This window comes from Mus pahari, chromosome 17, assembly GCF_900095145.1.
Source record: "Mus pahari chromosome 17, PAHARI_EIJ_v1.1, whole genome shotgun sequence".
NCBI classification, from domain to species: Eukaryota; Metazoa; Chordata; class Mammalia; order Rodentia; family Muridae; genus Mus; species Mus pahari.
In genome coordinates this window covers 39,457,814-39,479,353 of record NC_034606.1, presented here as the reverse complement: position 1 = coordinate 39,479,353, position 21,540 = coordinate 39,457,814, and the positions used below count along the sequence as shown (strand labels likewise).

Below are 21,540 nucleotides of genomic sequence, written 5' to 3'. Positions count from 1 at the left end.
CACATAAACACATAAATAAACACATAAGTAAGCAGAAGCTGGCTATTCTGTGAACTGGAGCAGTTGCCAACCTCCCAATTAGAAGAGGAGTTCTATGACAAAGAAAAAAATGTAATAGAATTTTCTTTTTCCTTTCCTTAAAGTGAAGAGAATACATTGCATGTACACACACACACACACACACACACACACACACACACACACACTGAGAAATAGATCTTATTGTGTCTTAAGTGAAGTAGTTCCTTGGTGCCAGAGAAAGAAGAGAAACAAGGTTCTGAGAGCTTCTAATGAGTTCTAGCTTTAGAAGCAATCAAAAGGACTAATTGCACAACTTAAACACTAACTAAGTTGGGGTATTTCCCAGGGTCCCTTGCTTCTACTCTCTGTTGCTCATGTTGGGGGTGGAAGCTGTGCTGTCTGCACTTTCCAGCACACTGTCTAGGGCTGCTCTGTCCTAGGTGGCTGGCATCTGGATAGACTCCCAGGGCTTGTAGACTCCCTCTCCCCAGGCCTGACCTTAACTTTCACCAAAGGACAGTAGGTCAACTTCTGCCTGGAATTGGCTTCTCGCCTAGCTCCTGCAGAGAGGTAGAGTCAAGTCTAGATGTCTGGCACATACATGTCCCAGTGTACCTAGGAGTCAATTCTACCAGAAACTGAGGTCTTCCCAGTAGCCAGTGATGGGAGAGATGCTGGTCTGTGGCAGCTGCCTACCCCAGAGCCCTGTCAGGGTTTGATGTCCACCATCAGTGACAGGCCTAGTACAACGTCCCAGCCCTGATGTACCTGCCTAATTCTGCCGCTGAGACTGCTTTCTGCTCTGCATCCTTTCACAAATGATGGCTGTCAAAGAACGGCACAAAGATGCAGGAGGTACCACTCCCTCCACAGCAACTGCAGAGAGCATGTGGCTGCCTGCCACACTGGCCTGTGTTTTGGTGCCCAGTATTACCAAGGCAGTGGTAAAGTGCCCAGTATTACCAAGGCAGAGAAAGGGTGGCCTCTCCGTCCCTAGTCTATAGACCATGAAATTTCCTAGCTTGTGTGGAGCAAACACGTTTCTCTAAACAGCACTGGGAGGGCCTTTGATCACAAGAGAGGCAGGGGTCCTGGTCTGTGGTGCACGTGAGTTGATGGAAAGGAAGGGCTTATGGTCTATGGGAAGGAGGGTTGCCTGCAGTGAGCCACCTCCTTTCCCAATATCTGGTCAGGGATTGCTTTTATTCAAGTTGTGGTTTCTCTATCCAAAAATCTTGTGAGTTGCGGGTGCCGTTCACAAGACAGTGAGATTTGCAGAGGTACCATCAGACAAACAGGGATCAGAGCCAGAGCCAGAGGATATAGGGCCTGAGTTGTTCCAGTGCTTTCAGCCAAGCCATATGCCATGTGGTACTGTGGGGTCACCGGTGTGAGCCAGATGTTATAAAGAGAGGCATGTATAAAAAGAGACGTGTCTGCGCAAAATCTGTTTGAATTCCAAGAGCTAGAGTGAAACTGCATTTGTATCTGGCCTCCCTTTTGTTAAGCGTGGGCTCTGATACCTGTAAGAAAGTTCTGCCTCTTTGCAATGGCCTCCCTGCACAGAGACCCTGGAAGTCTGTGTCCTCCACATCATCTATGGTGTGAATTTACTTTCCATGTGTCTATGCTCATCCCATTGATACACCACTATCCCTTGTTGCCTCTTCTGCCTAGTTCAGCGTCTCACTACCTGGGACAGTTACCCCTAGCTCCTCTGCCCTTGTGGTCCTAACAGACACCACTGTATAATCGGAAGTTAGATAGAGTATATGCAGCTCGTGATGGATAGTCATGCCCAGGCTGGCCACAGTTAGAGGCAGCCAAGACCCAGGCTTTCTGAAACCCTCTGAACCCATGGTTTGACTACAGTGAATTTAGAACCCCTCAGCTACTGTGTATCCAAAATGTCTCACCCAACACCTAGAATGGAAACCATCCTTATTCCTTTGATGCATCTTAGTTTGACCTGGGAGTAGTGTCTTATCCTGACTAACTCAGGTTACACGAGTCAACTCCGCCCCAAGCTAGGGATTCCCATGCAGTGCCCTTGTACAGGCACTCAACTAAGCTGTGGGGAATCATAGGATCCACAGGGTTCTTGGTCATGCCTTCCTTCCCTCTTTGCCAAGGCTGTGGGAGAGCCATTCTGTCCATCCAGACAACCCAAATATCAGTGTCCCTCTGCAGCTAGACAAGCAGGGAGTGATGCAGTGTGCATGTGGCTCCATCCATGCAGCACCCCTCCCCCACCCCGGTTTCTATCCCGGGGGAGGTTACTATCCTTGGGTCAAGGCCAGCTCCATTGCCAGTAGTGCCTGGGGCGGGGAGGGGGGTGCAGTTAGCCTCGATGTGGGTTTGGGTCCTGGCTCCACCATTGCATAGCTTTATATGTTGGCATGATCTCTCCTGTAGAGTGGAGCAGTCATGAGCAGCACAGTATAAGGAGATGAGTGAGTCCCTGGGTATAGTGATCTGGGACTGGGCTGACAGCATCCAGGGCCAGTGCCTGGTCTCTGACAGGGTTGGACCTTTGAGTCCATGGAGTTAGAACCTGGTCCATGGCCAGCTGAGCTGGGAACACTCCGCTCATGACAGTACTGATCTGGGATCCCAATCCTAGGGCATGCAGATATTGAGAAGGACCCAGAAGCTGACAAGCCAGCACCTCATTGTCCCATCAGCTGGTGTCCCCATCTGCTACCGTGGATAAGTGGGAGCTGACCAGAGCCGAGACCCCACCCCGAGTTCCTCACTACCTTCCTGTCCGTGGCTTGTTTCCAGAGAGCAGCCGCCCGCCCTGTACCATATTTAAGCCCAGTAATTGAATTGCAATTGATAGTACATGCCGGTTTAAGATCATGCTAATTGCTTCATTTCCCAGAACACTCCTAAAAAGAAAATGAATTTCCCTGTAATATTTGCGGTGGGGTGAAATGACCCTTGTGGAAATCAATCCTCACTCCATGATGAGCTATGAGTACCAGGGCAGGGGCCACCTGCACTCCTCCGTGCCTGCCTCAGCAGGTGTAAGGAGTGTCCCTTGCCTGGGCTTGTACCCAACCATTATCCAGATAAGGGAGCAGACACGACTCCCAGGGGACTGGCTTGTCCAGGGTCTCACGGTGTCAGGGCGTCACTAGGGCGAGGAGGGCATCCCTACAGCGGGCACAGGTATGACGCCTACTCCTCCGCTCCCTGAAAGGCTGGCGAGATCACGGGACCCCTTAAGGAGCAGGAGTGGCAGTGTGTGCCCGGCCACCAGCAGAGTCCCTGGTGTAGTCCTCAGCAGTGTGGGCATATCCCTCACGGATATCTTGGCTACTTAAGTGGACAAAGAGTTAAGATAAAGTTTAGCAGTGTGGGGGATGGGGGAGACCAGATGGCAAGCTGGCACGGGGAACCCAGAATCTTCCTGGCACAGCTTTCCATTCCTTACATGGTTCTCTAGCTTCATAGGACCACTCTGTGCCTGGATAGAAGCAGGGCCACCACCCCCAACCCGACGCCCACTACTTACTCTTCAGCCACTCACACCACCTCCCCCCACTCCCACAGGCTTACCCACTCATACTTCCTACCTACTTCCGCGCCTCTACCTGCTGGCTGATCATCCTTCCACCCGTCATACACTTTCTTGTCCCCCATCTCTTAGATTGGCTCAGCAGCACCAGTGTGACCCTTAAATATACAGAGAGAAGGTAGAGCCTTCTATCAGGGAGCCCCTAGCAACAGGGGATGGACCATCCCTAGAGGGATGGCTCTATAGGTGACAGGGACATTCTGGGCCATCGATAGCCTTTAGGCTCCCTGAAGGTGGTGCTGAGAATTCTCTGTTTTGCTCTAACTGCAACTGGACTGCGTAGGCCCTAGGATCTCTGCATGCATAGAGGTTCCCAGTGAATACCTATGGGCCAGGATCTGAGTGCGTAGGTGCCAGCTATGCACCCCTTCTGGGCCTCAAGCACTCCTAATAGGAAGAGGATCTTTTCCTGGGGTTTAAGTGTTAGATGGCTCTGGGCTTGCTCTATTTTATGGGCCTAGGTTCCCATAGCATCCCCACTTCCATCAGGATTCCTTCCTGGTTTTACAAGGTGGCATGGGGGATGTGAAGCAGATCATCATCGAGGACTTGGCCTTGGTGATGCTAGGAGAAGATGCCATTGGTGGCTACTTGCTTTACCTGAGCTACCTGCCGCCAGAGAGCTGTTTGCCAGCTTTCGACATCACCCTTTCCTTACAGGAGTCAAGGAAGCCTCATAGCAAGAGCTGTTCCCTTGACCACTGTGGGCTTCCAGTGGGCTTCCCTTTATTATTATAAATAAGTACACTGTAGCTGTCTTCAGACATACCAGAAGAGGGCGTCTGATCTCATTAACAGATGGTTGTGAGCCACCCTGTTGTTGCTGGGATTTGAACTCAGGACCTTCGGAAGAGCAGTCGGTGCTCTTAACCGCTGAGCCATCTTGCCAGCCCCTCACTGTGGGCTTCCAGAGTGATGGCTCCATCATTGCTACTTTGAGTTCATCATAATGGCTGGGAGATGTATAATACAGGATAGCTTGTCTACCCCTAGATGCCACCCAGTCCCAGTGGGTTGGTGGAAGGAAGGGAGAAATAGCTAAAGGCCAGGCAGGTGGGAAAAGAGCTGCTGGCCCAAAGTCCCAGCATGGTAGGCATCGGGCACCTAAGCACCAGAGGACCCCACTCCGGGCACTCACTCCTGCACCAAGATGTGCAAACCCAACTTCAGCCCCCATCCTACCAGGAGTTGGAGGTACTGGTATACAGGGCATCACACTGGTGTTCCCTGATGCCCTGGGCTCACTCCTATCGGGGAGTATAACTAATTAGTGGTCCCCGATGCCCTGGGCTCCTCATGGGAATGGTCTCCATATTGCTGACAGCTTTTTGAATTTATTGATTTACTGACTGAGAGTTGGAGGCAAGAAGAAGTAAATGGTTCCCAAGCCCCATGATAGGATGGGACCGTTACACTGGAGGTCCAGATACCCTGTGCCAACCATAAGCCTCGAGATTAGCACCAGCCTGGGTATTGGGTAGAACCAGGCTTTAAGGGCTGGAGACTCAGGCTGTGAGCTGGCAGAGTGCCTAGATCTGCTGGGATGCATGTTCCTCGAAGTGGCCAAGTAGAGCACCTGTTATCTTCGTGTATCTGGGGAGGGGAGGACCTGTCACCCAAATGATCAAGTATGTCTCTCAGAGCCATGATGCAACATCGGGGCAGGGGTGTCTGGGGCCCTTTGAAAGCAACCTGTGCCTGGGATAGGTAAAACCCTGGCTGATCAGCTGTGAGACTGTCACCCAGTCATGTCCCTGTGCAGATCACTCCTCTTGCTCACCTGAGCATTGCCATGGAGCAGGGCAGAGCATGCCCACCAGTGTCCTCCGGGCCTGCATGGGAGGCTGGTAGCGATAGAGATGGGTCTTTAGTAGCCCCAGAGACGTACTGAGTTTGAATGTGGGGGTGTGCCACAGCCAACTAAATCTACCCATCTTCCTAGGGCCTGCGGCCTGTGTGCAGAGAACCCTTGGAACACTGGCTTCTTTCTTTTCTCCTGGAAACAGGCAACTGAGTAGGGGCTCCCAGGCTCAGATCCCCTGGTACGGAGATGGTGCTGTGCTGGGAACAGTGCCTCACTCCTGTTGCCTCCTGCTTCAGTCTCTGAAGCACAGGTCGGCTCAGAGGCACGCCTTGGTGTGCCAACAGGTGTGTGTGTGTGGGGGGGGTGTGATGTGGGTGGATATCTACAGAGACACACCAACAGGATAGCAGATAGATCACTGGACAAGGTGGGTGGACAGCAGGCATCTGAGTGGACAGTGGGAGAATCTGAGATGCTGGAGGAGCTGTGGTCTGGTCCTGGTGCTGGAGCAAACATTTCACCCATAGGATCTTAGTTTACCCATCCTCCCCACAGCTCCATTGCCAAGTTCTTTGCACGAGACTGCCACTGGGATTTCCCCAGGGGTAGCTCACATAGTCTGATGCTTCCGTCTCCTTCTGCCAACCTTCCAGCCATCCAGGAGGATGAGGCTCCTAGCAGCCTATGGCTACCTGTACAGACTGTGGATGGCACAGCCCACCTGAACCCGAGCCCCTGGACTTCTGGGGCGTCTTCCGTGCATCCAAATCCCCATTCTCCCCACCTTCACCTCCAACCTCAGCATCCCCTGCAGCCACAGGCATGGAGATCTTCGGCCCCTCCCTGTCCTCTCTGCCCTTTACAAGGACCCCAGAAACAGCAGCTGAGCCCTCCAGCTTTAAGCAACAGCTGGTGGACTTTCACAGGCTGCAGGACACCCTCCTGGCCAGCTGGTCCCAGCAACGGAGCACACTGATGGCCCAGCAAAAGCAGCTGCTGTAGCAGCTGACTAAGCAAAGCCAGTGGCTGACTGATGGCGTCAAGCCCTCAACCAAACCCTTGAGCGCTTGGTGGCAGGATGCCTTGCCTAGGAAGCCTCGTCCTCCGTCCCATACATCGTCCCAGCTGGTAGAACAGCACAGAGACCCACCCAATGTCCCTGGAGTACCCACCTGTGCCTGGAGGTCTTCTCACAGATCTTAAAGGTGAAAGAGGAGATGTAGGTTGGAAGAGGGGACTTCAGTCCCTCCTCAGCACAGGGCTGGAAAAAAAGATGACATGACCAGACAGACCCCTAGGGATCCAGGACAGCTGAGATCCTAGAGGCTGGAAGGTTGAGGGTTGACAGGAGACACTTCTCCATAGTGCCCTTCTGCCCTGGCCTTCTGCTCCACTTCCCACCCCTGCATTCTACTGGAAAGAGGCTTACACACGCCTGTAGCACCAGGGTGTACTCAGGTATGATCCTAATGGAGAAGGCAGAAAGATGATGAATCTGACCCCCTCCCCCACCCCCACTGTTCCAATCAGCCAGTGCCACTGGCCTGAGCCACTGTAGGGCATTTCCCTGCAGACCTCAGGATGAGGAGTGGCCCTCCTTGAAGCCTTTATCCTAATATTCAGGTGAGCCAGGAGGCCTGGGTTCTTATACGTCAGTTCCAGAGCCTTCCATTCTGTGTCATCTCTCTGCACTGCATTCAGCCCTGTGTGCTGTGGGCTACCATTTTGTACCTGACTTTTCCTGCAAAATATATTCTCATAATAGCACAAAAGAGCAGCAGAAGCCACAGCAGTGCTTCTCAGTAAATGAGCCGTGGAGACTGGCCCCTGCCTGGTGGGTGGTGAATGTCTCTGCCTCTTGCCTTCTAGCACGGCAGCTAGGTATTCTGGTCTCAGACCTTCCTCTGTTTTCCCCAGGCTCCATGCTTCCGGTTCCAGTTGGTGAGGCACAGGCCATAGCGTCATAGGCTCGGTAGCCTTTGGGAGCCAGGTCTAGCCACCAGGTTTGCCTGGATCCCCCTATGGAGGAGGTCAGAAGCCATGCTGGCCTGAGTGGGATAGCATGGTGGGTTGATGTGGATAGAAGATTTCTGTTTATTTTCATGCCACATAGATGAGCAGTGCCCATGATTTTTGTCTAGGAAAAACCTAGATGTTACGGCCACACATTCTGCTGGCCTTGACCCAGTGCTTGGGTTTCCTATCTCACCCCTGCCCTGGTACATGGTTGTTCCACCTGTAATTAGAGTCCCCTCTCAGGAAGGAGAGCCTGCTGTTCTGTCCTGTAAATCCCAGAGGTCTATCTCAGTGCCACCAGCTCTGAGACACTTCAAGGGGGGTGGGGTCTCAATTTTAGGTTCTGGACCCTGAAAATGCCAGTGTGGCTAACATTTGTCCCTCCTGGAAATAACAGTTTCCAGTGTTAGGGATTTATTTGGACCCTACTCTAGTTCCAGCTGAGCCCTAATCCTGTCAATACTGAGTTTGGATGCTGTTCCCACCATGGTTATACACTAAGCTGTGGTTCCAGCTAGACAGTATGCCCCAAACCTGCTCACATACTGATCAAACAGGCCCAGTTCCGCTCATATGCAACTCTAATCTTGGTCACATACTGACCCTGCTCACATTGAGCCCTAGTCCTGGTCATACAAAACCCTGTCCTTGAACATGTGGAGCCTACCCTGAGCTGGTTCTTTTGTCTTTGGGAGCATCCCCTGTGCTGTGCTGCGTGTATTAGGTGTTGAGGATGCAGGTGACCAGAGCAGACCAACACCCCCACTCTACCCCCTCAGAGTTCACAGTGTGCCACAGAAAACACATTCTAAGCAAGCAAGTGCCTATGTGGTAAATACTGTTTAGCCAGTAAAACAGCCAACTGCTCTCGACAGAAAATTCAGGGGTGTGTCAGGGGTGGTGTGATGACCTCTACGTGAAAGAAACGTGAAGGCTGAGAGTCACAGCTGACAGAGAGCCAGCAAGCCACCGAGGTTCAGGTGGCTTCAGCTATGCCATCCACCGTAAGTTCATATTGGCCCAAGATGTCTGTGGGCCTGTCGCCACCACACTGGCGTTCTCAGTAGCCGGAGGTGGGGATGGCATGAAGACGAGGCATGCCCACTCCAGAAGGATGTCTGTTTGCTTCTCAATCCAATTGGCTGCAAATTGGATGTCACACTTAGCTGCCGTGGAAGCTGGGAAATAGTTCATATTTTTAGCCCCCAGTAAGGATTTTGTTACTAAAGGGAAAGAGACACGCTGGGCTAGGTGCCCAGCAATCTGCCAAACTTGGGGAACTGACAGAGCTGGGCCCCGTGTGGTCTAGAGGGTTGGGTGTGCCTCCCTGAAGAAAAGATGGTTCGGCAAGGCCAGAACAGGAATTTTGGAGAAAGTTGAGTGACTTCTGCAGATGATGGGAAAGGAGGAGTCGGAAGCCACCTGGAACAAGGGGAGATCTGGGGAAATGGCTCTTCATGGGTGTTCAAGTGCTGGGGAGCAGGGCTCCGAGCAGAAGCAGTATGTGTCTGTCTGCCTACCCTCTGAGGCAGGACTCCTTCCAGTCGATGCTGAGAGCCCGGTCAGCACCAGAGGGACTGTCTTTGGCCTGACCTCTGGCTCAGGTGCATTTGTGGTGAGAAGACCAAGTGTGTACAGGGACACCATCTTCAGACTCAGATTTGGACTGGCTATTGCTCCACCTGAGAGTGGGGAGGCCTGGCCCAGACCTTGCTGGGAAGGAAAAGGTAGGTGTGTGTGTGTGTGTGTGTGTGTGTGTGTGTGTGTGTGTGTGTGTACCTGCCTAACCAGAGTCACCAAGTCAGAGTGTTTGAAGGTATCCTCAGAGAATATGGGATGGAGTATCTTAGCTGCCTGATGTAGTTCTAGCTGAGGAAAGCCAGGAATGCCTTAGAGGGGCCAGGTAAGCATATGTTGTATAGGTTAAGAGGGTCTGCCTGGCTTGCTGCTTACTGTCGACTTCTTGGAAGTCAGTTCTGAGGAGGGAGAGCATACAGGCAGAGTACTGAACACCCGAGAGCTAACATAGAAGTGGTCAGTAAAAGAAGGCAGGAGGGACAGGAGAGGTAGCCTGAAGGAGTAGCTAGAGACTAACGAGAGGGTTCCTAGAGAGTTCCTGGCAACCTTGGCTACCTTAGGAAGGCCCCAGTGGAACAAAGACAGAAAGGGCCCTGACTCTGGACAGCTAGAGGGGGTCGGTGAGCGTGCCAGTTGATGGCACTTCCTGACAGTCTGTGTAAGGCCTAACAAGGTCTGCAGTGTGTGTCAGAAGAGGCTGGCTAGAAGGGATTCCTTCAGAGCCAGGAGATCCCATCACCTCACCAAGCACCCCTCTTGACAGACCAGAGGGGCGAGGTGGCATCTAACATTGAGAGAGTTTGATTTCTGGGTCCCAAGGCCAGGCTTGTCCCCATGCTGGCTGGCCAAGTATAGGAGGTGTTTCCTGTACTTTCCATCCGTATGACTCTGATGAGCAGACTCCCCTATCCCTTGTCCCAGGTCATCAAGAAAGGGGAACTTGGGTGATCTGGCCTGCTGCATGATATCAGAGGGTCTGAAGGGCCACTCCGCACACCGCTCAACACCGAGGAAGGAGCTTTCGAGCAACTGCAGCTTGGCTAGTGAGGATGAGAGACCAGACCCTACCTCCATCCTCTGCTCTTTCCCTGTCAGAAATGCTGATGGGTAGCATATAAAAGTAGACACAGGTAGGTCTGCAGGGGACTCTGTGAGCCCCAAGAGACCCCCATGATGGGCCAGACCACCAGGTAGATGTACAGAGGAAGATCTGACAGCAAAAACAAATCAATGACCATCCAACCCCAGAATTTAGCCCCTGTGGTTCATCAGACAGTAACAATTTTCTGAAATAGTTCCAATAAATAAATAAATAAATAAAAATCACAACAGCTAAACAGTAGGTGGTGATAGGAGTAGCTAGGTATGTCCAGAGAGCCAGTATGGCTTTGATCTGAATGGGTGGGATGTGAAGATGTGGGGCAGCTGGCTATTGCTATAGTAGGATGCCTATTACAAAGATAAACGGGGATTATTCTGACTTTGGTCAGTTCCGGTTATCCTGTGGTTCTGGGTTTCTGTGAAGGTAGCATATTATAGCAGAATATGTGACAGCAATACCACTTGCTTCATCAGCCAGGAAGCCAAGAGGAAGAAGAGGGATCACCCTCCTTTGGGAGCACATTTCCAGGTGTATAAGGATCTCCCACTTGTCCTTACATCCTCAACATTGCACTGCAGCACCGCCCTAGGGAACAAGTTCTGAACATGAATCTTTGAAGGATACTCTATACTCAAACCAGAACAAGTGAATTAAACTATTTATGAATAAGTAAAAAGCCAGTGGACAGATGCCTAGAGACCTTACAGCATCTATGCCTGGTTGTACAGGCCTGTAAGCTCAGCTACTCTGGGGGAGGTTGGAGGCTCACAGGTTCAAAGCCAGCCTGGGCTATGGCGTGAGACCGTATCTCAAAAAGTAAGTCAGGCTGTGGATATGGCCCTATATTAGACCACTTGTGTAGCACACAATGGTGTTCTAGGTTACAATCCCAGGAAGGGATGAGGCATAGCAGGGACAGAGGCGGACAGAGATGGAGGGTGGGGGAGTAAGTTAGGAACCTGGTGTCTGCCTCATGGATGGAGGAGAAACAGTGAGTAGAGATGGGGTGTCGCATGTGACTCAGAACCGCAGACACCAGGTCCCTACATCAGAGAGCCCCAGTGATCCCCAGCGTCCAAGGGATGAGAAGGACAAGGAAGGGCGCGAGCCAGGAAGAAGCTGCCTTGCAGGAGAACTGGCAGGAGTCCTGACAACTCGAAAGCTGCACCCTCCCCCCCAAAAGTTTGTCCCCAAGGACAAAGACGAAACAGAAATTCAAAGAGAAAACCGAACACTTACCATCAGGAGGTGTTTTGAAAGGACTTCCTCCAAAATACGGACTTTGGCATGAACAGAGGTTCCCCAAAGGGGTGCGGATGAGAGTACCCAGGGGTCTGTGTGAGGCAGCTCATTTCCAAACAGTGAAAAGCTGGCGACAGTAGGAGTGCCTATGTGTGGGATTATAGTTTAAGAATAACCACAGAACCATGGTGGAATATTAATTGGGTAGAATTTTAAATACCCCAAGCTCCATGGATTTGAAGAGAAATTAAATATTGATTAATATTAGCCTTTATCAATAAACTTGCATGATGAAAAAAAATCTACAAGGTCCCTCCAGAATTCAGAACTACAAGAGCCAGTTAAAAGGATGAAAAGAGAGGCCACAGACTTTTAAATTTTATTTTATTTTTTTATGTACTAATCATACATCTGGCAGAGAACTTGAACTCAAATATGTAAAGAGTTCTCTAGATTCAATGGCAAGCTAAACAAATAAGTCAATAAAGCCAGCAGCGTATACACAAAAGCCTCAATCAAGCACTTCACCAAAGAGAACAGACAGACAGAGCCGATCAACACTGCCAACCAGCATGAGACACAAACAAAAGCTACAGTGACCCATGCTGCTCTGGCGAAATCAATCGTGTGATGCACGGCGGCTGTGCAGAGGTGGGGGGATGGGGTTCCGCTGGGGGACAAGATAGCAAAGCACTTTGCAAACAACAGTTGCACTCCAGGGCATTTATCCCAGAGAAGTAAATTCTGATGGTCACATAAAAGCCTGCACACAGCATCCTCGTTTGTAATTGCCTCGAGTCAGAAGCAAAGCGGATGTCCTTCAGTGGGTACATGCACAGACCGTGTGCTTTCTATAGGCTGGAATCTCACTCGGGATAAAGGAGAAGCTGCAGGTCTCACTCAAAAGAGCAATTAAATTGTAGAGGTGGGGACTGGGCCAGCTGTTCGCTGCATTTGGGTGGTGGGGTGGTAGGGGGGTGTGAAGGGTCTGCTGAGGGTGCCTCTGGTGCTTATGGGCACATCTGTATCTTGATCATCATTACAGAAATCTATGTAGGAGACAAAATGTCATTGAAGCACACACAAGGAGTCTGGGAGAAGCAGGATGAAATAAAAGCTCCAAGGCAAAAGCCAGATGCTGAAATCATGTCAGAACCCAGAACTCCCAAGACAGTAGAAATGGAATCAGTACGATGAAGGAAGCAAGAATCTTCACTGAGCTGAAAGAAAATAAAGAATGAAAAGAGAAATAAGGTTTTCTTTTTAAAAGGAAGAACAAATAGGATATAAGCCTTTGTAGTAGGTAAGCTGTCAGAGCTGTCCAGGCAACAAAATTAACACCAGGTAGAGGTTTTTCAAAATCCCAATCGACAGCCAAGAACTGTGAAACCTGAGAGGGAAGTATGACTTTGCTGTTTGTAATCAGTAGGTACGACACAACGAAAGAACGGGAAACGTTGCGGGTGAAAAAGTAGGAACAGATGTGCAGGCCCAGTGCCAGGCAAGAGAAAGCCTGGGTGCAGAATTGGCTCCGAGCAAGCAGACCTGAAGAGCCTTCAAAGTGAGCATCGTGCCAGCACTCCGAAGGTTACAGTATTTGGAGTGTTTTTTGGGGGGTTTGCAATTTTCAAATTAGGAAGGCTCAGCCTGTTTGCATAGCAAGATGCTCAGGGTATCGCATAGTAAGTCGATAACCTTAAGAACTTGTGCTACAAAAAAAAGTTGAGAACGGTTGTGCTAAGAGTAAGAAGACAGTTTTAAAAGTGAAAGGACAGACAGCTGAGGGAAACCAAAGGGACCAGGAGCTTCTAAAACTGGAGGGGCCGCCTCCAGTTTTCTCGTTATTCAAGTTGATGTAGGCTGTGTCCAGCAAAACTTTTTCTTTGTGAAGACCATTAAAGGCAGGTGACTAGAAGGGTTGATCCAGGGGACTGGAGAGCGTTCCTTCTAAGATAGGAAGTGACTCCTAAGAATAACCATCCTGACCAATTGAGAAATGGAGAGGGAAATGGACGAGTCCTCTTTACAAACACAGTTTACCAGCTACCAGCGTTGCCTCCAGGCTAAGCAGCCCCTGCAGTTGTGAACCCACTAAGGAAGGTGAACTGAAGCCCAGTGGTATCAAGTACCTAAGACCTCCCACCTGCCAGCAGGGTGAGAGCTGTTACTCGTGGAGCTATGGAGAGCACTGCGTATTGCCTGACCCTGCAGAGCTTAACAAGCTTTGACCCGAGACAGCGTAGATCTGAACATGATGCCTGGGCTCAGGAGGCCGAGACCCTTCAGGCTGTGGAGGTCCCCTGCAGGTCCTTAGCAGGTTGATCAGGTAACTGGCCTTGTGTCCTGGAAGATGGGCTGAGTGGTGATGATTTCTGGGAGCCGTCTAGCCTGGGTACAGGGCGAGTGAAGGGATGGCTACCAGAGATGGATGCCTTGTCTGTGCGATACCAGTTTTGAGGAGCTCTGTTCAGCAGAAGTGGTAGCAAGGAGGACCCTTCAAATCTGCCCTCCAAGGCCACGTGCTTCCAAGGGAAGCTCTGAAGAATGAGAAAATGCTAAGCTATATAAGAGTGCTAAGGAAGGCTGGGCACTGAACTTGGGGCTGTGTGAGTGGACTCTGCTGGTCGGGAGTGCTGGCTACCAAGCATGGACAGTTTAAGGAGACTGCTGGGTACCGAACGGGGTACTGCTTGAGGTGGCTCTGCTGGGTATTGTTGGGGAAAGCTCTGCTGGCTAATCCTGAGTCATGACCCCCTGACCTTTGACCTGTCAGTAGGGTGAGTACTGTCACTGTCATCTTTGTGCCCGTTCTGGCCTTGCTTTCTGTCTACTCTGAGCACGTCGTTCTACGGCTGTTTCTCTGTCCATTTCCGTCTCAGAATCAGATATAACAAGCCCAACGTGCCTCATACTTTGGTTAGGTGTCACTCAGTGTGGGCCCCCCCCCCCCGGAGTTCACTGCAGCAGAGGCCCAAGGAGGGAATTCTCCATTGGCTCTGGGAACCAGGAAGGTTTCCTGGAGGAAGAAATAGCTTGATCTCTACTTAAGTAGCAGGGCCTTGAGAAGACAAAGCCTGCATGCATGTGGAAACCAGGAGCTGTAAAGGTCCCATGGTGCCTGAGCCTTTGTAGTGAGGGTGCCTGGGCTGCAGATTGGGAAAGCCAATGGGGCTTGCAACCCAGGGATCAGGCCTCTCCCCAGGAACACTTTGGTAGGAGGGCATGGGGTGAAGCTTCCTCCTGACTCCTTCCAGGGCGCTCTTGGGCACTCCCTCTTGTAAGTGTGGGATCCAGGAGTGGCAGGTGGCACCCCAGGGAGATGGCAGGCAGGCAGCTCCTCGGAAGGGTTGGGAGCTGAGTAGCAGCAACCTATGTGCAGCGGGGGTGGGAGTGTAAGTGTTGGGGGCTTATGAGGCTGTCTTTTAATTTGGAGGCTGAGCAGGTTAAATAAGCAGCAACTGGATTTCGCTGAGGCTGGGCGGCGTGTGGCGTCCCTGGGTATAGAAAGAACATTGGAGAATCTCATTTAGGTGATCAGATTATTATAGATTCTCGCCCAGACTGCTGAGAAATGTAAATGTGAATTGTGTCTCCAGGCACTGCGAAAGACAGCTTGTGGGGGGTGGGGGGTGGGGTGGGGATGAGCACGGGGTTCAGGGAGGTGACCTGTCTGAATTCAGCCATCTTAGACTGGGACACTTTCCTGTCTTGAAGAGGTCCCCAGAGGGGTCCACCTGATCTGCCCTCCCTGGGAGGAGGAGGAGGAGGAAAATAACCCTAGGCAAACACTTGAGCTAATCGCCCTATATTTAATAATGTTAGAGTCCCAGTGCAGGGAAAGAGAGTGAGTGCTGCCCCATATCAGTGGGTTCTGCTTTCCTGGGACCCTCCCTCCAGACTGTATGTGACAAGACTCAGGTCTGTGCTGTCCCGCCCACCTCACCCCCGAGTTCCTTTGCAGTATTGCCATGGTGGGATGAGGAGCCCAGCCTGAGAGGGTCTCTGCACCACAGGCGGGGGGGGGGGGGCTAGCAGAGTTGCTCCTGAAGCTGGGGTGTCAGCAGATGCAGTGCCTGCCATACTGAATCTTCTCCCATCGTCCAGATCAGCCAGCCCTTGCCTACGCTTGTTGCCTGGCTTGTGGGCTCCTGACTGGTCGGTAACTGGGAATGGTACTGATGTGGAAGCCTGCCCAGGCTTCACCTTGTACATCCTCCTGCTCAGTGTGGTTGGCTGGGGAGCCTGCTTTGTTCCCACCTCCCGTGTTCTGTGCTACATGGACAGGACCAGATGTGTCCTTGATGCCTGTTTAGCCACTACAGAGTGGCTAAACAGATGTTTGCCTCCTAAGCAGAAGGATGGAGGGTCAATATGGCCTAATCAATTCACAAAGGCCTCCATGGTGGGAAGGTGAAGGTAGGCTCATATCTCCCCTCCAAAGCCTGAATTCAGCCACTCCTGACAGAGCCAGCGTTGATGAGTGTCACTGCCACCCTGTTCTGTCCCCACAGTAGCCGACTCACAGTATGGACCCTGGGGCCTCAAAGGTAGAAGCTTGTTCTGAGACAATGGACGCTCAGACACCCCTCACCTCCTGGAGAACAGGTACAGGCTGCATGTAGGATGTCAGTGGGCTTATGTGTGACTGATGTGGGGACCTGTGTGTGCACCCATGTGTGTCTCATGTGTCTCATGTGCACCTGTGTGTGTTTCCATGGCCCCAGTCACATGTGCTTGTAAGCATGCTGCAGCCAAATGTGTTTAGGTAGACACTATGTGTATGAGAACATGGGTGTTGTATGTGGACACGTGTGTTTGCAGACTTGCATGTGCATGTGTATGGGCTCTTTTTACCCACGGGGCAGGATTTAGGCACACATAAGCAGGGCCAGCCAGAACAGAAGGTTTCTCTAGAAGATGGCTGGTTCCTCAGGAAATGATTGTGTCACTAAAATGTAGAAAGGGTATGTTGGGCAGGAAAGTGGAGTGCATTAGGGTAGACCTCCAGTCCTAAGCCATTCCTGGAACTCTTCAGGTCAGCCTCCTCTGGGGTTCCAATCTGCAGAGAACCTCTGAAACCCCTACCCAGAGGACTAGCCTTTCCAGCCTCCTCCTGTGCCATGAGCCAACACCCTGCAACTGTGTAGGAGCTGCCCGGATCCAGAATAGGGGTGGGGGTGGGGGTGAGGGTGGGGGGTGGGCTGAGAGACTGCAGGGGAGGAAGGCAACCCAGAGGAGAGAGGGCTCCCAGAAGCACAGATGCACTCCAGGGCGAGCTGTCCTGGTAGGTCCTGACTGGTTGAGAGCTTTACCTACCCTATGTTGGTCATCTTCACGTGACCTTAGGCAAAGACTGTCCCACTTAGGAAGCGGTGGCCCAGACAGAGTTGGATTGCAGTTCAAGGTGAACCGTGCGGTTGGGGCTGAGCCGGGATTGGGAACTCCTTTCTTCAAAGGGGTGGCGCAGGGAACTGGGGACCTGGCCCCAGGCAGGGTCTCTGCACGAGGGAGACTGGGGGATGGGTGTGTGTAGGAAGGCCCCTTTCAAGGCTGAAACAATGTACTTTTGAAGTGGTGGGGAGTCTGGCTTTTTTCAGCAGCTGTATGCAAATTGAATGCAAATGATTTTTCTTGCCAGTACCTGTATCTCAGAGCAAAAGAGTCAACAGAGGCAGGCCTAGCACCTTGCTCCCTCCCTCCGTGAGCAGTACCAGAGGCCGACCCTGAATGAGGATTTCAGGATTCAGGTCGGCTCAGAGATGGGAGCATGGTACTCATAGCTCTTGGGTAGTCCAGGCAGCTGTTGATGTTTACCTAGTAAGTGAGGACTGTCCTCAATCACAGGACTGTGATCTGACTCCAGGTCAGCTGGTGGGTGACCCTGAGCACGCTGCTTAATGCCCCCCTTCATGTTCTGACCCTGGGCTAGGAAATAGAGCATCACAGAGGCCTCGGACTACAAGTGAAGCACTGCAGACTCTTGCTGGTGCTGGTAGGGGAAATGGTAGAACGGACCTGCAGGCGGTGCTTCTGGTGGGGGTGGCAATGCATAAAATGGTGACCATGGTGATGGAGGTAGCTGTCAGAATGGAAGTGGTGGCGGCTGGTGATGGTGGTGGCAATGAAGGTGATGATGGTGGTGATGGTGATGATGGTGGTGATGGTGGTGATGGTGGTGATGGTGATGATGGTGATGGTTAGTGATAATGATTGGTGGTGGTGGTGGTAAAGGTTGATGGTGATGGTGGTATTGATGTTTGGAGGTTAGTGGTTTTTATTGGCGGTGATGGTTGTGATGGTAGTGGAGATGGTTGTGGGTGATAGGGATCTTGCGATAGTAGAAGGTCCCCTATGCTACACGTAGTACAATGCCCTGGGCGAACCCTGTAGCCATTGTGGGCCCCTCTGCAGGATCCCTCTGGCTCCTCACACAGACAGTTCTCAGCATGGCTTGGGGGCTGCCCCAACCCAACCCCAAGCTCCTCAGAGTGCGCACAGGCCAGTCTCTCTGTCTTCTCAGCACAGGGCTGACTTGGGAGGGTGTGCCCAGGGCCTTTCATGGGGGGCTGGTTTGGCCTCAGAGCGTCTCATGGGGCAGGGCTGGATAACGGAAGGCGTGAGGCAGTTTCGGTACTGTGAGTGTGGGACTCTGCTCCCAGGCCCTTCCTTGTGTCTGAATGGCTCGGGTCTGTGAATGGGACACCGAAGCTTGGTAAAGTCTGGGACTCGGCTCCTTGAGCAGCTGACTAGAGGCAGAGCCAGCGTTTGAGTTCAGGTCTCGCTGATACTAGAAGGCTAGGCAGATGGGAGGAGCCAGAAAAGGGACAGCCCAGGGAAACTGTAGAGCTGAAACAATACGCCCTGCCCCCAGCGGGCTGTGCACAGAGGGGTTGGAGCCTTCTGGAAGTGTTTCCATGTGTAGGGTCAGCCGGGTTATGGACTAGGTGGCTGCTCCAGGCTATACAGTGAGGCAGTGGCAGGAGGCAGGGGTGGGGCTCCTGCCTGGAATCCCTGCCCACAAGGCTCCGGGGATGTCAACTGCTGCTCCCAGTGCCTGGAAAACCCAGCAGAGATCAGCCACGTAAGCCCTGCCTGCTACCGCAAGATATGGATCGGTCTTATTAAAAAGCCTCAGCAACAGCCACATTTCTGCCCTGCTGTCTCTCTGGCTGGAGCCTGGAGCCCAGCACTGTCTGCCAAGAGAGCCCAAATGCAAGACCAGGAATCTGCTCGCAAGTGACCCCATCTTTTGGATAAGTCCGGCACTGCCCCTTAGTCAACCTTCCATTCTCAGCTGGGGTGTGAGGGGTTCTGAGGCAATGGGGGTGGAGAACGGCCTGAGCCCCATGTCCACTTCTCCTCCTTGCCGTCCCTCCTACTCCCTGAAATCTACGACCACAGTGATACAGACACCATGCACAGCCATGATCCAGGTCCCGGCAGCAGGCAGACACTGCTCCCCAGTCCCTAGGGAAGTCCTGGCTGTGAGTCAGGGAGGCCATCATTGCTGTAGCTTGGTTAAGAAGAGGCAAGGATTCTGGGAAGCCCCTCATGCCCATAGCCTTGAGGATGGTCACAATGATGCTACTACCTGGATAAGGCATGGAATGCAGACCACCATGCCCCAGATTGCAACAGAGCCAAGAGCAATGGTGCAACCTCCAGCCAGGAGAGCCATGACTATATTCTCTCACATCATTCTCATCCCCAGAAGATGGGCAAGCTAGGAGCCCCGGATCTTTAGTGCCTGGGCTCGAGGCGTGGTCTTCACTGTGACCACGTTGGTAATCGCTGCTACTGTTTCTGTTGCTACCAGCAGCCCTGTAGCCACTTTACAGGACTTGTCCCACTCCCATGCTGGCAAGCTGGTGTCTAGCTTCAGAACTCTTTATGCTCAACACTGAGCCTGGTTTGTGCTGGGTCCAACTGCCCTCCCAGTTCCTCCTCATATGCTACCCTGTCCTAGTTTGCTTTCTGTCACTGTGACAAAACACTGACTACAACCAGCTTGGGTGGGGGTGAAAGGGTTTATTTCATCTTAAAATTCACAGTCCATCCTGATGGAAGTCGGAGCAGGAGCTCAAGCCAGGAACCTGAACCCAGGACCTGAAGCAGAAACCATGGAGAAAGCTGCTTACTGACTTGATTCTCATGGATTGTTCTTTCTAACACCATCCAGGACCACAGGACCAGGGGTGACATTTCCCGTATCAGTCATTCATCAAGAAAATCACAACTCAATATGGCGAGTCCATTTTCTCAAATGAGAGGTTCTCTCTTTCCAGGTAACTGTAGTTTGTGTCAAGTTGGAAAAAAAAAAATCCAGCATATACCCAAAGTGTAGGCTGTGTCTGTCTGAACCCTTTTTAATGCCAGAGGATGGATGCTCTCCCAGTCTGAGGCATGGAGCCAGGGGCAAGAGTGGGCAGATACCATTCTGGGTATTGCCTTCCCTGGGCAGGCAGGACCTTGTGGCGAGCAGGGGTGTCCACACTGGGACTCATCCAGCCTCCTGGCTTCCCACGTATCTTTTGAGGTGGGCGAAAGGCATAGAGAAAGCATAAAAGAAACTGGCTGAGGGACCAGTTCAAAACTATGGGCCAGGGAAGGGATTCGTGCTTAAGTGCCCACTGTGATCACCTCACCATGCCCAGAAGAATAATGGTTGTAGGTGACTCCCACTGTGTTACCTGGGAACTTACTCGGCACTGCTAAGAGGCCTGCTGGGCTGGCTAGTTTTATGTCAACTTGACACAAGCTATAGAGGAGGAAATCTAGACTGAGAAAATGCCTTACAAGATCTGACTGCAGTCAAGCATATAGAGCATTTATTTTTTAAATTGATTGATGTGGGAGGGCCTAGCACATTGTGGGAGAGATCAACCATGGGCTGGTGGTCCTAGGCTGAGCGAGCCATGAGGAGCAAACTGGTAAGCATTACTCCATGGCCTTTGTATCAGCTCCTGTCTCCAAGTTCCTGCCTTGTGTGAGTCCCTGTCCTGATTTCCTTCAGTGGTGGACTATGATGTGGAAGTGTAAACCAGATGCCCCATTCCTCTCCAAGTTGCTTGGGTTATGGTGTTTCATCACAGCAATAGAAATCCAAACACCCCAGCCATGTCATTTACCTGGGCATTTGATCACCTGTGAACCGTCCTTTCCTCGCCTGGAAGACACTCCCTTTACTGAATTAGGAAGGTGATGGCATCTGCAGACAGCCACCAGAGTGCCCAGCACATTCCACCCACCCATACTCTCACCTTTAGCATCACCCCAAACCTCAGCCAGGGCAGGGATATAATCTTAACTTTAAGGTGGCCTTACATGTTCGTCACCTTGGTCCGACCACACACACAGGTAGTGCTGAAGAAGCCAGGCCACGTGTCTGTTTACCTCATGGTAGTGAGAACAAGAACGACTATACCAAAACACCCTGACAACAAGCAAGCTTTCTCTCTCACACATGAGCTGCAGCTAGAGAAGCACATGTATGGCCCCAGACCTGCCAAGACCCTGGGGAATGCTGTGTCCTTGGAGGAACCATAGCCAGTTCCAAGTGCGGTGGCCAGGACCTGGGCAGTTCTGCTAGAAGGTAGAATTTTTTGGTTGTGCACAGCAGTGGGCAGGTAAGTGCTACTCCCCATTGGAAGCAGGATTGCTAAACCCTGTTCCCTCAGGATCACTGTTCCCAGCACACACATGTAAGTTGGTATAAGCAAGATCTCAAGCCTAACCTTTTTAACCTGCCGGCTTGTCCTTGGCATCAGCACGAGCCAACCCTTCTTCCATGGTCACCACTGTTTGCAGCCCCAGCTGAGGGGAGTCACAGTCTCAGAGAGAGGTCCTGGTCATGGGGTTCAGGAGGCAGCAGCTGGTCCTGCTTGAGGAAGGTGAGGGGGTGTGGGAGGACCTCTCTTCAGCCCCAGTGTCAATTGCTGTGAGACTCTGAGCAGCGACATTCTACTGCATGAAGAATCCCATGAGCCCAGCTAGGGCACTGGGCTGTGGAATGTCTCTCGTGTCTTGGCTTCAGCACTGCGGACAGCTCCTGTCTTAGGCTGTTGGCCTGAGAGCCTGAGGATCTGTGCTTTTCTGGTTTAGACCTTAGGCTTAAATATTTCATCATTCTCTTCCCACAAGGAAGGAAGACACTTTGGGTGCTTCGTGTGTGTGTGTGTGTGTGTGTGTGTGTGT

General features: G+C 51.8%; 1 long non-coding RNA gene across 1 annotated transcript in view; it reads left to right on the top strand.

Annotated features, from left to right (window-relative positions):
• The window catches only part of LOC115065697, a 31,759-nt gene extending 15,814 nt beyond the window's left edge, over nt 1–15,945 (top strand). The window contains exon 4 of the long non-coding RNA XR_003845471.1: nt 15,858–15,945. This is a non-coding gene — a long non-coding RNA (uncharacterized LOC115065697). The remainder of the gene's footprint in view (nt 1–15,857) is intronic.
• Nucleotides 15,946–21,540: the final 5,595 nt, after the last annotated feature.